Source organism: Pristiophorus japonicus, chromosome 10, assembly GCF_044704955.1.
Source record: "Pristiophorus japonicus isolate sPriJap1 chromosome 10, sPriJap1.hap1, whole genome shotgun sequence".
Lineage (NCBI taxonomy): Eukaryota > Metazoa > Chordata > Chondrichthyes > Pristiophoridae > Pristiophorus > Pristiophorus japonicus.
Genome location: NC_091986.1, coordinates 137,774,816 through 137,790,206, shown reverse-complemented (window position 1 = coordinate 137,790,206; position 15,391 = coordinate 137,774,816). Strand labels below are relative to the sequence as shown.

The 15,391-nt window shown below is 43.8% G+C and overlaps 3 pseudogenes; all 3 read left to right on the top strand.

Annotated features, from left to right (window-relative positions):
• The first annotated feature begins 2,170 nt into the window (after positions 1-2,170).
• Positions 2,171-2,401, top strand: LOC139275412 (U2 spliceosomal RNA; annotated as a pseudogene).
• A 142-nt stretch (positions 2,402-2,543) lies between these two features.
• Positions 2,544-2,779, top strand: LOC139275356 (U2 spliceosomal RNA; annotated as a pseudogene).
• A 130-nt stretch (positions 2,780-2,909) lies between these two features.
• LOC139275375 (U2 spliceosomal RNA) lies at positions 2,910-3,142 on the top strand (annotated as a pseudogene).
• The last annotated feature ends 12,249 nt before the right edge of the window (positions 3,143-15,391 follow it).

Below are 15,391 nucleotides of genomic sequence, written 5' to 3'. Positions count from 1 at the left end.
CCCTTGATCCCTTTAGCCGTAAGTGCCACATCTAACTCCCTCTTGAATACATCTAACGAACTGGCCTCAACAACTTTCTGTGGTAGAGAGTTCCACAGGTTCACAATTCTGAATGAAGAAGTTTCTCCTCATCTCGGTCCTAAATGGCTTACCCCTTATTCTTAGATTGTGACCCCTGGTTCTGGACTTCCCCAACAGCGGGAACATTTTTCCTGCATCTAACCTGTTCAATTCCATCAGAATTTTATATGTTTCTATGTGACCCCCTCTCATTCTTCTAAATTCCAGTGAATATAAGCCTAGTCAATCCAGTCTTTCTTCATATGTCAGTCCTGCCATCCCGGGAATCAGTCTGCTGAAACTTCACTGCACTCCCTCAATAGCAAGAATGTCCTTCCTCAGATTAGGAGACCAAAACTGTACATAATATTCAAGGTGTGGCCTCACCAAGGCCCTGTACAACTGTAGTAAGACCTCCCTGCTCAAATACTCAAATCCTCTCACTATGAAGGTCAACATGCCATTTGCCTTCTTTACCACCTGCTGTACCTGCATGCCAACTTTCAATGACTGATGTACCATGACATCCAGATTTCGTTGCATCTCCCCTTTTCCTAATCTGTCACCATTCAGATAATCTGCCTTCCTGTTTTTGCCATCAAAGTGGATAACCTCACATTTATCTACATTTATACTGCATCTGCCATGCATTTGCCCACTCAACTAACCTGTCCAAGTCACCCTGCAGCCTCTTAGCATTCTCCTCACAGCTCACACTGCCACCCAGCTTAGTGTCATCTGCAAACTTGGAAGAAGGGATTGAGTGTAACATAGCCAAATTTGCTGACGATACAAAAATGGGAGAAAAAGCAATGTGTGAGAAGGACACAAAAAATCTGCAAAAGAACCTAGGCTAAGTGGGCAAAAATTTGTCAGATTGAGTATAATGTTGGAAAATGTGAGGTCATGCACTTTGGCAGAAAAAAATCAAAGAGCAAGTTATTATTTAAATGGAGAAAGATTGCAAAGTGCTGCCATACAGCGGGACCTGGGGATACTTATGCATGAAACATAAAAGGATAGTATGCAGGTACAGCAAGTGATCAGGAAGGCCAGTGGAATCTTGGCCTTTATTGCAAAGGGGATGGAGCATAAAAGCAGGGAAATCTTGCTACAGCTGTACAGGGTGTTGGTGAGGCCACACCCAGAATACTGCGTGCTGTTTTGGTTTCCATATTTACAAAAGGATATACTTGCTTTGGAGGAAGTTCAGAGAAGGTTCACTAGGTTGATTCCGGAGATGAGGGGGTTGACTTATAGGATAGGTTGGGCCTTTACTCATTGGAATTCCGAAGAATGAGAGGTGGTCTTTTCGAAACGTATAAGATTATGAGCGGGCTGACAAGGTGGATGCAGAGAGGATGTTTCCATTGATAGGGGAGACTAAAACTAGAGAGCATGATCTTAGAATAAGGGGCTGTCCATTTAAAACTGAGATGAGGAGAAATTTCTTCTGAAGGTTGTAAATCTGTGGAATTCACTGTCTCAGAGAGCTGTGGAAGCTGGGACATTGAATAAATTTAAGACAGAAATAGACAGTTTCTTAAATGATAAGGGGTTATGCGGAGCGGGCAGGGAAGTGGAGCTGAGTCCATGATCAGATCAGCCATGATCTTATTGAATGGCAGAGCAGGCTCAAGGGGCCACATGACCTACATCTGTTCCTATTTTTTATGTTCTTATTAGGGAAGGCCCCTCAGGCAATATCTACTTACCCATTTACACTAAATTTCTTTTGATGAATCCAATGCCAACATTCCTCATTTAGCTCACCAGGTTCCAGATCATACTGCTACTAACAAGATCTAGGGCTCAATTTTCCCCAAAGCTTTTTTATGGCGTACTTGAAGAGTTATGCCCGTTTTTTGGGGGCCCAAGTACACCAAAAAAAAATGTTCTAAATTTCCCCGTTTGATTTCTTCATTTTGGCACAGCCTAACCTGTCCTTTAGTTTTGGGGTGGAGTCTTGCTCTGTGCCAAAAAGATCTGGTGCAGGGTGACCTCTGGCGTTTGACAAAGAATTGTAACGATTGGATAACGATTGGACATGAATTTTAAAAAATAAAAAAAATAAATAAATAAAAAAATGCTCTATCAGGAGGTGGGTGGGATCGCTTCTCGGCCTTTTGGCTAAGATCTGCATAACTAACCTGACCAGCCACCATGACTTCCGGGTGGTTTCTCCCTGGTCAGGAAGGTATATGCTTACATTTTTGTAAACAGGAGGTGGGTGGGATGGCTTGACCCATCCACCTCCACGGAGGTGTGTGGGGGACCTGACCCATCCACCTCCATGGCACGAACCTGGTATTGCAGTACTTCCAGGAACGGTGCAGTGGCTCTAGGCCTTTTGGCTAAGAGCATTGGCGCAGAGTGATCCTTGACTGGTGCAGGGTGACCTCTGGCGTTTGTGACTTGACAAAGAATTGGAAACGATTGGCTACGAATTTATAAAAAAAAAAAAATTAAAAAAAAAACAATGCTTCTCTATCTCGGCCTTTTGGCTAAGATCAAGTGTAGTACCGTTTCTGACCAGCCACCATGACCTCCGGGTGGTTTCTCCCTGGTCAGGAAGGTATATGCTTGCTTTTTTGGAAACAGGAGGTGGGTGGGGAGGGTTGACCCATCCACCTCCACGGAGGTGTGTGGGGGACCTGACCCATCCACCTCCATGGCACGAACCTGGTATTGCAGTACTTCCAGGAACGGTGCAGTGGCTCTAGGCCTTTTGGCTAAGAGCATTGGCGCAGAGTGATCCTTGGCATGTGCAAGGTGACCTCTGGCGTTTGTGATTTGACAAAGAATTGGAACGATTGGCTACGAATTTAAAAAAAAAACAATGCTTCTCTATCGCTTCTCGGCCTTTTGGCTAAGATCATGCATAACTGACCTGACCAGCCACCATGACTTCCGGGTGGTTTCTCCCTGGTCAGGAAGATATATGCTTGCTTTTTTGGAAACAGGAGGTGGGTGGGGTGGCTTGACCCATCCACCTCCACGGAGGTGTGTGGGGTGGCTTGACCCATCCACCTCCATGGCACGAACCTGGTATTGCAGTACTTCCAGGAACGGTGCAGTGGCTCTAGGCCTTTTGGCTAAGAGCATTGGCGCAGAGTGATCCTTGGCATGTGCAAGGTGACCTCTGGCGTTTGTGATTTGACAAAGAATTGGAACGATTGGCTACGAATTTCAAAAAAAAAAACAATGCTTCTCTAACATTAGTGAGGTCATGATTCCACAACGGTACATAATTGCAAAAATCAAGCACACAGGCAACATCTAGTAGTTGCACTGAAAGACCATAGTGATCAACACTAAAAAAAAAAGTTAAGTCTTTGCCTGCTCAAATATAAAATGTAATGAAGTACCTGTACTACATTCTATCATTATCCATGGTTTTATCTTGACTAACACCGAATAGAGTGCATCACTCCTTTTGCTGTGGAAACACAAGGGGGAGGTGGGTGGGGTGGCTTGACCCATCCACCTCCACGGAGGTGTGTGGGGGACCTGACCCATCCACCTCCATGGCACGAACCTGGTATTGCAGTACTTCCAGGAACGGTGCAGTGGCTCTAGGCCTTTTGGCTAAGAGCATTGGCGCAGAGTGATCCTTGAATGGGCCCAAGGTGACCTCTGGCGTTTGTGATTTGACAAAGAATTGGAACGATTGGCTACGAATTTCAAAAAAAAAAACAATGCTTCTCGGCGAAATAGGAGGTGGGTGGGGTGAATTGACCCATCCACCTCCACGGAGGTGTGTGGGGGGCCTGACCCATCCACCTCCATGGCACGAACCTGGTATTGCAGTACTTCCAGGAACGGTGCAGTGGCTCTCGGCCTTTTGGCTAAGAGCATTGGCGCAGAGTGATCCTTGATGTGTGCAAGATGATCTCTGGCGTTTGTGATTTGACAAAGAATTGGAAAGATTGGCACGAAAAATTAAAAAAAAAAACGTGAGCGCCCATCTCTGGATGCGGTTCAATGCATTGGTATTTATCCATTTACTCTCGGAAAACAGGGTTATAAGTGGCTTATGGTCAGTTTCCAATTCGAATTTTAGCCCAAACAGGTATTGATGCATTTTCTTTACCCCATAGACACACGCTAACGCTTCTTTCTCGAACATGCTGTCGGCTCTCTCAGCCTTAGACTGACTCCTGGATGCATAAGCAACCAGTTGCAGTTTCCCAAAATCATTAGCTTGTTGCAATACACACCTGAAGCCATATGACAACGCATCACATGCTAGTACCAAACGCTTACATGGATCATACAACACAAGCAATTGTTTGAGCATAACAATTTTCTCGCTTTTACAAAGGCATTTTATTGACTTTTGCCCCAAACCCATTCGCCCCTTTTTCGTAGTAAGACATGCAGTGGTTCTAACAGTGTGCTGAGACCCGGTAAGAAGTTACCAATGTAGTTCAAGACTCCCAGAAACGACCGCAGCTCCGTCACATTCTGTGGCCTTGGTGCGTTCTCGATTGCCTCCGTCTTAGCGTTGGTGGGCCTGATGCCGTCCGCCGCAATCCTCCTTCCCAAGAACTCCACTTCAGGCGCCAGGAAAACACACTTCGAACATTTTAACCTGAGCCCCACGCGGTTGAGTCGACTAAGAACCTCCTCCACGTTCTGCAGGTGCTTGACTGTGTTCCGACCTGTGACCAAATTGTCGTCCTGGAAGACCACGGTGTGCGGGATCGCCTTCAGTAAACTTTCTCTGGAATATCGCCGCCGCTGATCTGTTTCCAAACGGGCATCTGATATAAACAAAAAGGCCCTTGTGCGTGTCGATGCAGGTGAGGGCCTTCGATGATTCCTCCAGTTCCTGCATCATGTAGGCTGAAGTCAGATCCAGCTTCGTCAACGTCTTTCCTCCCGCCAGCGTTGCAAAGAGGTCATTGGCCTTTGGTAGTGCGTATTGGTCCTGCAGGGAGAAACGATTGATAGTTAGTTTGTAATCACCACAGATTCTGACGGTGCCATCTCACTTGAGAACTGGGACAATAGGACTGGCCTACTCGCTGAACTCGATCGGTGTAATGATGCCCTCTCTTTGCAGCCGGTCAAGCTCGATCTCTATCCTTTCTCTCATTATGTATGGTACTGCTCTTGCCTTGTGATGGATGGGTTGCACCCCCGGAATTAGGTGGATCTGCACTTTTGCTCCTTGGAATTTCCCGATGCTTGGTTCGAACAGCGAAGGAAATTTGTTTAAGACCTGGGTACACGAAGTGTCATCGGCGGGCGATAGCGCTCGGACGTCGTCCCAGTTCCAGCGTATCTTTCCCAGCCAGTTCCTGCCGAGCAGCGTGGAACCATCACCCGGTACCACCCGGAGTGGTAGCTTGTGCACCGCTCCGTCGTAGCAGACCTTTACGGTAACACTGCCAATTACAGGAATCATTTTTTTCGTGTAAGTTCTTAGTTTTGTGCGAACTGGAGTTAAGACTGGCCTTGAGGCTTTGTTGCACCACAATCTTTCGAAAGTCTTTTTGTCCATGATGGACTGGCTCGCGCCCGTGTCCAGTTCCATTGACACTGGAAGTCCATTTAGTTCATCATTCAGCATTATCGGGGGACAATTTGTGGTGAATGTGTGCACCCCATATACCTCTGCCTCCTCGATCCAAGGCTCTGGGTCGTCATGATCCTTCATGGATCTGTCCTCCTCTGCAACATAGTGGTTTGCAGGTTTAACAGGCGTAGCAGCTCGCCTGCCCACTCGGAGGTATCCGATTGTTCCACAGTCCTTACAAATGTACTCTTTGAATCGGCATGATTGGAAACGATGATCACCTCCGCAGCGCCAACAAGGTGTTAATGGCCTTGCATTCATCACCCTTGATGGTGGATTCTGAGTCATCTGCGGACGTGCAGCTGCAGGTATGTGGGACCTGCTCTGTACGTTACGAACAACATCACTTTATTCACAGTACTTGTAGCAGCACTTGTGTACTGAAAGATTTGCTTTGTATTATCACTGGTGGCAATGAATGCCTGGGCTATCGCTATGGCTTTACTCAAGGTTGGGGTCTCTACAGTCAAAAGTTTGCAAAGTATGTTTTCGTGGCCAATGCCAAGTACGAAAAAGTCTCTGAGCATGTGCTCCAAATGTCCTGCAAATTCACAATGTCCTGCAAGGCGTCTCAGCTCGTCGACATAACTCGCCACTTCCTGGTCTTCAGACCTTTTTATAGGTGTAGAACCGGTACCTCGCCATCAGAATGCTTTCCTTCGGGTTCAAATGCTCTCGGACCAGTGTGCATAAATCGTCATACGATTTCTCCATGGGTTTTGCTGGAGTGAGCAGATTCTTCATGAGGCCATACATTGATGCCCCACAGACGGTGAGGAGGATCGCCCTTCGTTTGGCAGTGCTCTCTTCCCCATCTAGCTCGTTGGCCATGAAGCATTGGTTGAGTCGCTCCACAGAAGTTTCCCAATCATCTGCCTCCGAAAATTTCTCGAGGATGCCCACTGTTCTCTGCATCTTTGGGTTCGCTATCTGTATCTCGTCGCCATTTGTTGTGTATGGAGAAAGAGTCAGACTGAACACTGTGAGCTCAAAGTAAAGTGTGACCTTAGTCTTTTATTGCAGGTCTCCAGAGTGCCTCTCCAACCTTTGAAGCCTCCTTAAATACCTGTGCTCCCAAGGGATTATGGGATCCCTTGGGATTCCAGGGGAAGAGCCCTCTGGTGGCTGTACAGAGTAAATACAAATCCACATATGAATTTCAATCGACCCAGCATTCACAGACCTTGGGGGTTCCTAGTTTTCACTATCCTTTGTGTGAAAAATATCTTCCTGATTTCACTGCCACATAATCTAACTCTAATTTTAAGACTATGCCCTCTTGTTCTGGATTCCCTCACCAGAGGAAATATCTGTATTTACCCTATCAAATCCCTTCATCATTTTAAATACCTTGATCAGATCACCCCTCAACTTTCTAAACTCGAGAATACAAACCAAGATTATGCAAGTTGTCCTCATAATTCAGCCCTGATATAATTCTGGTGAATCTACGCAATACCCTCCTATCACCATCAACCCCCACCGTCACCACCACCAGCACCACCACCACTACCATCACCACCCTTTAGGGCCTTTATATCTTCGTTGAGGCTCAGTGCCTAAAACTGAATGCAGTACACCAGATGGGGTTTGACCAATGCTCTGTACAACTGAACTAGGACTTCCTTACTTGCATTTCAACCCCCTTGAGATGAAGGCCAACATTCCATGAGCTTTTTTGATGACTTTGTACCTGTGCACTAACATTTAGTGATGTGTATACATGGACACATCCCTTTGCTCCACCACAGCTCCTAGTTTTACATCATTATGAAAATAATTTAGATTTGTCTTTCTCAGATCCAAAGTGGATGGCTTCACAATTTTCCCCTCTTTTGAATTCTCATCTGCTTTAGTTTTAGTCGCTCAGTCTGACTGTTAATTTGTAACTTCCATTTCTCATCTATACAACTTACTGTGCCTCCTAACCTAGTATCATCTCCAAACTTGGATGTACAACTCTCTCTTTCTTCATTCAAGTCATTAATATATGGAGTAAAAAGCAGAGACCTCTGCACAGATCACTTGAGAGCACAACTTGTTGCATCCCGCCAATGAGGGAATGTTCCCTTTATCTCTACTCTGTCTCCTATCTCTCAATAATTACCAACCCATATCACCAAGGTTACCTCTTGATTCCTTGAGCTCTTGTTATTACTAATAATCTCTTGTGTAAACATTATCAAATGACTTCTGGAAGTCCATGTAGATAACATGTATGGACACTCCTATCCACCATGCTAGTGACCTCAAAATATTCAGCTAGATTAGTCGGCTATAACTTACACTTCTAAATCCATGCTGACTCACCAATCAGCTCCCCTGAGATTCCAGTAACTCCCCACAATTCATGTTAAACTGTATTTATTTCCTTTTCAATTCTCAATTTTCCAATCTAAAGTTTCTGTTTCTGAATCCCGACAGCTTTGGGAAATAATGACTTGCGCATCTGCAATTTTCATGGTTGACATTATCCTTACATGAAAATATGTATCCTTGAAATCTATGTCTGTAAGCCCATCCCCTGGGCATATCACTTGGAGTATTTGAGGGATAATTACAACCACCGCCAGTTTCAATGCTGCTTTGTTATATTTCTATCTACAAGTTGAACGGATAAGAAGAAACATTGGATTACATACTGTGGTATAGTCTTCCTTTTGATTTGTTTTCTGATTGCTGCTGCTTTAGTCTTTGTTACTTTGTTGATCTCAAGGTCTCAGTTCTGCCTGCTCTACAGAATTAACTGAGATTTAGATGAGATCTTTATTATAATGGAATGCAGACAATGCGTGACCAAAATGACTAGAATTTCTTGAAAGGACAGCCCCTAAACAATTCTCCCTCCCTGTACTGTGCTATAACCATTCTCGCTTGTATGTGTAATTTGGAGTTGTTTCAATGAGTAAGGAAGACCATATCATGTATTGTTAACTATTCTGCCTATCTAATGGAACCGTTTCTCACTTGTTAAATATGTCAAAGTACAGTTTAATCAGGTTACATAAGAACATAAGAATTAGGAACAGGAGTAGGCCAGGTTGCTTGGAATGATCATGACTCCTGAATAAAATGTCCGGCAACATCCTCCTTTAATTAAAATACTACTGATATTGAACTTTTTACAGGAACTGAATCTAGAATTACACAATTTACACTTTAAACGTAGAAAAAAAGCTCTAAATTGCTTGGAAACCTGGTAATTAGCAGCAAGAGTCTGTGTGCAGTATAATGAAGGTAATGCCTTTTTCTTGATCATATTGCATTACAATGGAATCCTTTTATAAAGAAATCCTTTTATAAAGAAATCCTGTTTGCCGTGGCTGCTTATCACTGTCTGGAACATTGAGTTAGCTGTGATACTGACTGTTTCACTGAAATAACAAAAGGTAGTTACAGATGCAGACGTTTTAACATTTATATTTGCATAAGGTTCAAGTTCAGGATATCAGTATTGGTTTCAAGTACTTCCAGATGAGGTACAGCATAGCTTGACTAAGAGTAATGTTTGTTCTATTGTTCCCTAAACAAAGTGCCTTAACCCCAACTTTACACAAGGACTCTAAATGCCTCAGTGTGAATATTTCCATTTCCCACGCTAACTGTCCATATAGCTTTTGAGTGATGTTTGGGTTTAGTGCAAAATAGTGGGCAGTTTATTTGTGCTGTGATCACAGACGTCAGCAACAGGGTTGAAACAAACCCAGGTCCCAAAATGAAAGGTTACTGTTCTGACCCACTGAATCGGACCTTTTAATGAAATACAATTTGCTTCGGGTCCTGATGTGAAATGTTGTTCTTAAAACATTGCAATTGAACTAATGTCTCCTGATTAAGATAATGTGAACATTTTTTTTGAGCTGAACAGCAAAAGTAAACCCAACTGAAGTCATTGATTTCCATAGATGTGAGGCAAACTCCTTTGCCCCTTATAAACTGAATAATGGAAGATTCGTGTTTGGATTTTCTGTACATGTTTATTGTAATAATTATAACCTTCAGATCCATTGTACATAAATGAAGTGTTGAATTTTTTTGTGTAAATTGAGTTTTCTATAAGTGGGTCCCACTGTGTTAAGTTTGTCAGTGGACAATATAACAGGAAATCTTCATTGTATTTTAATTAACAAATTGTAGCCAATAAATTACAGAATGAAACTTTTATTAGGGTTTCAATTTTACAGTTTGTTGAGTTATTTATGAACTAATAAATGTGAGACTAGTTCCTTCCCATTTGGTTATGCCCCTCATATTATGGCCAATTCTTATCTATCTAATCGTAGCCAGAGAATCGCCTGCAACGGCTTCTCTTCCCATCCCCGTATCATTACCTCTGGTGTTCCCCAAGGATCTATCCTTGGTGCCTCCTATTTTTCATCTACACGTTGTCCCTTGGCGACATCATCTGGAAACACAGCGTCAGTTTCCACATGTACCCAGCTGATGACACCCAACTTAATACCACTTCTCTCGACCCCTCTACGTCTCAAAATTGTCAGACTGCTTGTCCGACATCCAGTTTTGGATGAGCAGAAATTTTCTCCAATTGAATATGGGGAAGACTGAAGCCATTGTTTTCTGTCCCCACCACAAACTCCATTCCCTAGACACTGACTCCATCCCTCTCCCCAACTCCTGTCTGAGGCTGAACCAGACTGTTCACAACCTTGGTGTCATATTTGACCCTGCAATGAGCTTTCGACCACATATCCACAGCATAACTAATACCGCCTATTTCCACCTCCGTAACATCGCCCGTCTCTGCCCTTGCCTCAGCTCATCCGCTGCTGAAGCCCTCATCCATGGTTTTGTTACCTCTAGACTTGACTATTCGAACTCACTCCTAGCTGACCTCCCACATTATACCCTATGTAAACTGGAAGTGATCCAAAACTCAGCTGCCTATGTCCTAACTCGCACCAAGTCCCGCTCACCCATCACCCTTGTGCTCGTTGACCTACATTGGCTTCCAGTTAAGCAACGCTTCGATTTCAAAATTCTCCTCCTTATTTTCAAATCCCTCCATGGCCTCATCCCTCCCTGTCTCTGTAATCTCCTCCAGCCCCACAACCCCCCCCGAGATGTCTTCGCTCCTCTAATTCTGTCCTCTTGAGCACCCCAGATTGTAATCGCTCAACCATTGGTGGCCATGCCTTCTATTGCCTATGTCCGAAGCTCTGGAACTCCCTGCCTAAACCTTTCAACCTCTCTTTCCTCCTTAAAGATGCTCCTTAAAACATATCTCTTTGACCAAGCTCCTGCGATAATTTCTACTTATGCGACTCGGTGTCAAATTTGTATCGCATAATACTCCTGTGAAGTGCCTTGGGACATTTCACTATGTTAAAGGTGCTATATAAATACAAGTTATTGTTGTAATACATATTCAAAATGGAATCCTCTGCTTTTTTGTAAATAATGTGATAATGTTTCTCGTTCACCCTTGTGTAGCATGAGACATTTATAATTTCAGGCATCAGTTTTCTACATAAGTATATCTCTCTACTTTATGACAAATAAGTATTCTAAAATTATATTTGTCAAAATGTTTCCAAGTTTTTGAATACAATGTTTTTTTTGTAATTTTCTGCTTGTTGGATTCTGCATCAAATATAGAAATCTTTCCCAGCTGCCAACAGACATTGAATCTCTCTGGTGTATCCCACTGAGACACCAGTTCATAACCTGGTAATTGTGCCCAGATTTTCAAGAAAAGCAGAAATGAAAAAGCAATTCATGACTAAAACAGAACTCCTCATTCTAGCAGTAAGGGTGCAGGTGCTAATACAAACCTAACCGTTCAGGTAAAATAACTCTCAAATTAAATATCTAGGAATCCCTACCCACAATAACAACAACTTGCATTTATACAGCACCTTTAATATAAAACATTCCAAGGTGCTTCACCGGAACCTTGGGACATTTCACTATGTTAAAGGTGCTATATAAATACAAGTTATTGTTGTAATACATATTCAAAATGGAATCCTCTGCTATTTTGTAAATAATGTGATAATGTTTCTCGTTCACCCTCGTGTAGCATGAGACATTTATAATTTCAGGCATTAGTTTTCTACATAAGTATATCTCTCTACTTTATGACAAATAAGTATTCTAAAATTATATTTGTCAAAATGTTTCCAAGTTTTTGAATACAATGTTTTTTTTGTAATTTTCTGCTTTTTGGATTCTGAAAAATTTGACCGAGCCACATAAGGAGATATTGGGACAGATGAACAAAGGCAGATTTTAAGGAGTGTCGTAAAGGTGGATAGAGAGGCGGAGAGGTTTAGGGAGGGAATTCCAGAGCTTTTAGGCCTAGGCAGCTGAAGGGATGGCCTCCAGTAGTGGGGCGATTAAAATCGGGAATGCACAAGAGGCCAGACTGGGAAAAGCGCAGAGATCTCAAAGGCTTATAGGGCTGGAGGAGGCTATAAAGATTGGGAGGAAGGAGGCCATGGAGGGATTTGAAAAGAAGAATGAGAATTTTAAATTGAGGCATTTAATTAATGAGGCCAACATTTAATGTAGGTGCTCAGGGAACCACACTGGTGGCCCTCACTTTTAGTTTCTGATGCAATGATCACAGAATCTGTGTATACTGTTTTATAAATTAGAAGGAAACTTTAAGAGTAAGACCGATTATATACAACTGTATTAGGCATGGACAGAAAGGTAGGGAGCAACCAGAATGTTCCAACCACACTTTGGATGAAAGTTTTGAAACAAATATCAGGTCACTGGGATACGAATGAGAGTGAAATGGATAGCATGTGGGCAAAACCATGTTTGGTAGCTTGAATTGCCATCTACTCTTTAGGAGCAGCAGAGAAGGCTTAGTGCTGGTATGATCAAAAATGTCAACTATAAGCGGATATTCATCTAACAGATTTTATTATTTCACCAGTTTTTCTTCTCCTTGATAATCTTTTTAGCACATAATTGTGTAAGTGTCAGAAGGCAAAAAAAACCACAATCGTCACTGAAGTTGCCATATCCTACTTTGAATATGGTCCGTTACGACAGCTTTGTGACATATCTGGAGCTGCTCGCTATAGGGCAGAGATGCTGCCATATCAGGTTCATTGACTTCAACGAAGACCATATCCACTGTGGTAGGACATTATATCTGATTATTTTTAACTTGCTCCAGTACAAGGCCAATACTGTCAAAGCCTACATTTTCTAGAAATATCACAGAACTGGTAGGTACTAGGGGCCCAAGTTTCCACACGAAAATAAACGGGCCCCCTCTGAGCTGGGTGCCCGTTTTTCGCGCCTAAAACGGCGCCTAAAAAAAACCACGCTATTCTTGAGCGCCCTGCAGCTCCTTGTCTGCCTGGCGTGGCGTGCAGGGGGGCGGAGCCTACACTCGCGCCGATTTTGTAAGTGGGAGGGGACGGTTACTATTTAAATTAGTTTTTTTCCTGCCGGCAACGCTGCGCGTGCGCGTTGGAGCGTTCGCGCACGCGCAGTGTGAAGGAAACATTGGCACTCAGCCATTTTTGTAGTTCTTTGTAGCTGTTTAATTTTTGAACATTTTTTAATAAAAGCACATTGCCATCAGCACTGAGGCTTCTTGCAGCAGTGAGAAAGCCTCAGAAAGTTGAGGCAGCCGTTTCCCTCCCCACCCCCGCCCGCCGTCGGGAACTCACTAAACGGCTCTCCCCCCCCCCCCCCCCACCCCACTCTCCCGCCCCCGCGGGAATGCACTGAACGGCTCTCCCCCCGCCCCCGCGGGAACGCACTGAACGGCTCTCCCCCGCTCCGGCGGGAACGCACGGAATGGCTCCCGCCCCCGCGGGAACGAACGATGGGTGAAGCACTTTCACACAGGTAGGAAGATGGTTTATTTAATCTTTTCTTTGCTTATAAATGTTTATTCAGGTTGGATTTATTTGTATAATATTTGTAGAAGTATAAATAAGAATTTATTGTAGAATTTAATGACTTCCCTCCCCTCCCCCCCCCACCTCGTTCTGGACGCCTAATTTGTAACCTGCGCCTGATTTTTTAATGTGTAGAACAGGTTTTTTCAGTTCTACAAAAATCTTCACTTGCTCCATTCTACTTTAGTTTGGAGTACATTTTCACTGTGGAAACTTTGAAATCAGGCGTCAGTGGCCGGATATGCCCCCTTTTGAAGACAAAATTCTGTTCCAAAGTAGAACTGTTCTACCTCACTAGAACTGCAGAAAAAAAAATGTGGAGAATTGCGATTTCTAAGATAGTTCATTCTCCACCAGTTGCTCCTAAAAAATCAGGCGCAAATCATGTGGAAACTTGGGCCCTAGGTGTGGGCATTCAGCCACCGGAGTCACACACACCTAACCCCACCAAATCATCTTCAGTCAAACCTCCTCATTACATATTCAAACTGAGCTCTCGGTGCTGTATATTGCAGTCATTAGAAGCTTGCAGTTCGGAGGAGAAAGATGGGACAGCCATTGCTGCTGCAGCAACTGGCAGACTGAAGAAGAGCATATTTTCAGGAATTAAATGTATCTGTAATTAGCAAAGTATTTCAGCAATGAAGCAGGCATGTAATAGCTTCCAGATTTCCTGATGCATCTGTAGCGATACTATTAAAATGGCCATAAAATGGTCAGTTGGTAATGTTCAGTGAGCCAGCTTCTCTGTAAAGGGGTAAATGAGCTGCCACCGTAGAATGGTTCAACCGTATTTTTAATTTCAATCATGAAAAATTGAGGTGATGGTGCTTGTGAAGGTCAGGAGGAAATGCTGGGCTTTCTCTTGTTCAAGGTAGTCATTACCTGGCACTTGGGTAACATTCATGCCACATATCATTTATCAGTACAATGCTGGACTTAATTCAAGTCCTGCTGTAGACTGGCATAGGCTGCTATATTATCAGAATGTGAATGGAGCTGAACACTGTGGAATCGTCAGTGAATAACCTCACTCCTCATCTTATAATGGAGAGTAGGTCATTGACAAAGCAGCTGAAGATGGTTGGGCCAGGGCGCGGGGAGGAGAGTTCAGAGATGTAGGACGGGAAGGGGAGAAAAGATCAGGAACGTTGTGGAACCTGGTCTGGGGGGGGAGCAAAGAATGTACAAGAGGATCATGGTCAGCATCAAGATCATCGGTGTTGGGGGCGGAGAAGAGAGTTCAGGAAAGCAATCGAAGGCCTTGTTGCGGGCAGGGGGAGTGGTCTACAATCACGGGAGGTGGGTTAGGCAGGGACCCTGGATCCAGGTATAAAGGGACTAATTAGATAACTACCAAAGAACCAGCATTATTCCATGATTGCTGTGACCTCCTCTAGCCCTACAACCCTCCAAGATCTCAAGCTCCTCCAACTGGCTTCTTGTTCATTCCCACTCCCCATTGGCGGCCGTGCCTTCAGCAGTCTAGGCCCTAAGCTCTGGAATTCCCTCCCTAAACCTTTCTGCCTTTCCACCTCTCCTTCATTAAGACCCTCCTTAAAAATGACCTCTTTGACTAAATATTTGGTCACCTGTGCTAATGTCTTTGTTTTTGGATCCATGTCAATTTTTGTCCAATTACACTGCTGTGAAGTGCTTTGGGACGCATTATGTGTGGTAGTATTCTCACCTCTGAGTCAGAAGGTTGTGGGTTCAAGCCCCACTCTAGAGACCTGAGCACGACAGTCTACATTGACACTTCAGTGCTGTTACTGAGGGATTGCTGCATTAAAGGAAAAATTTACTGGGCTATGGGGAAGGAGTAGGGGAGTAAGACTAATTGGATAGCTCTTTCAAA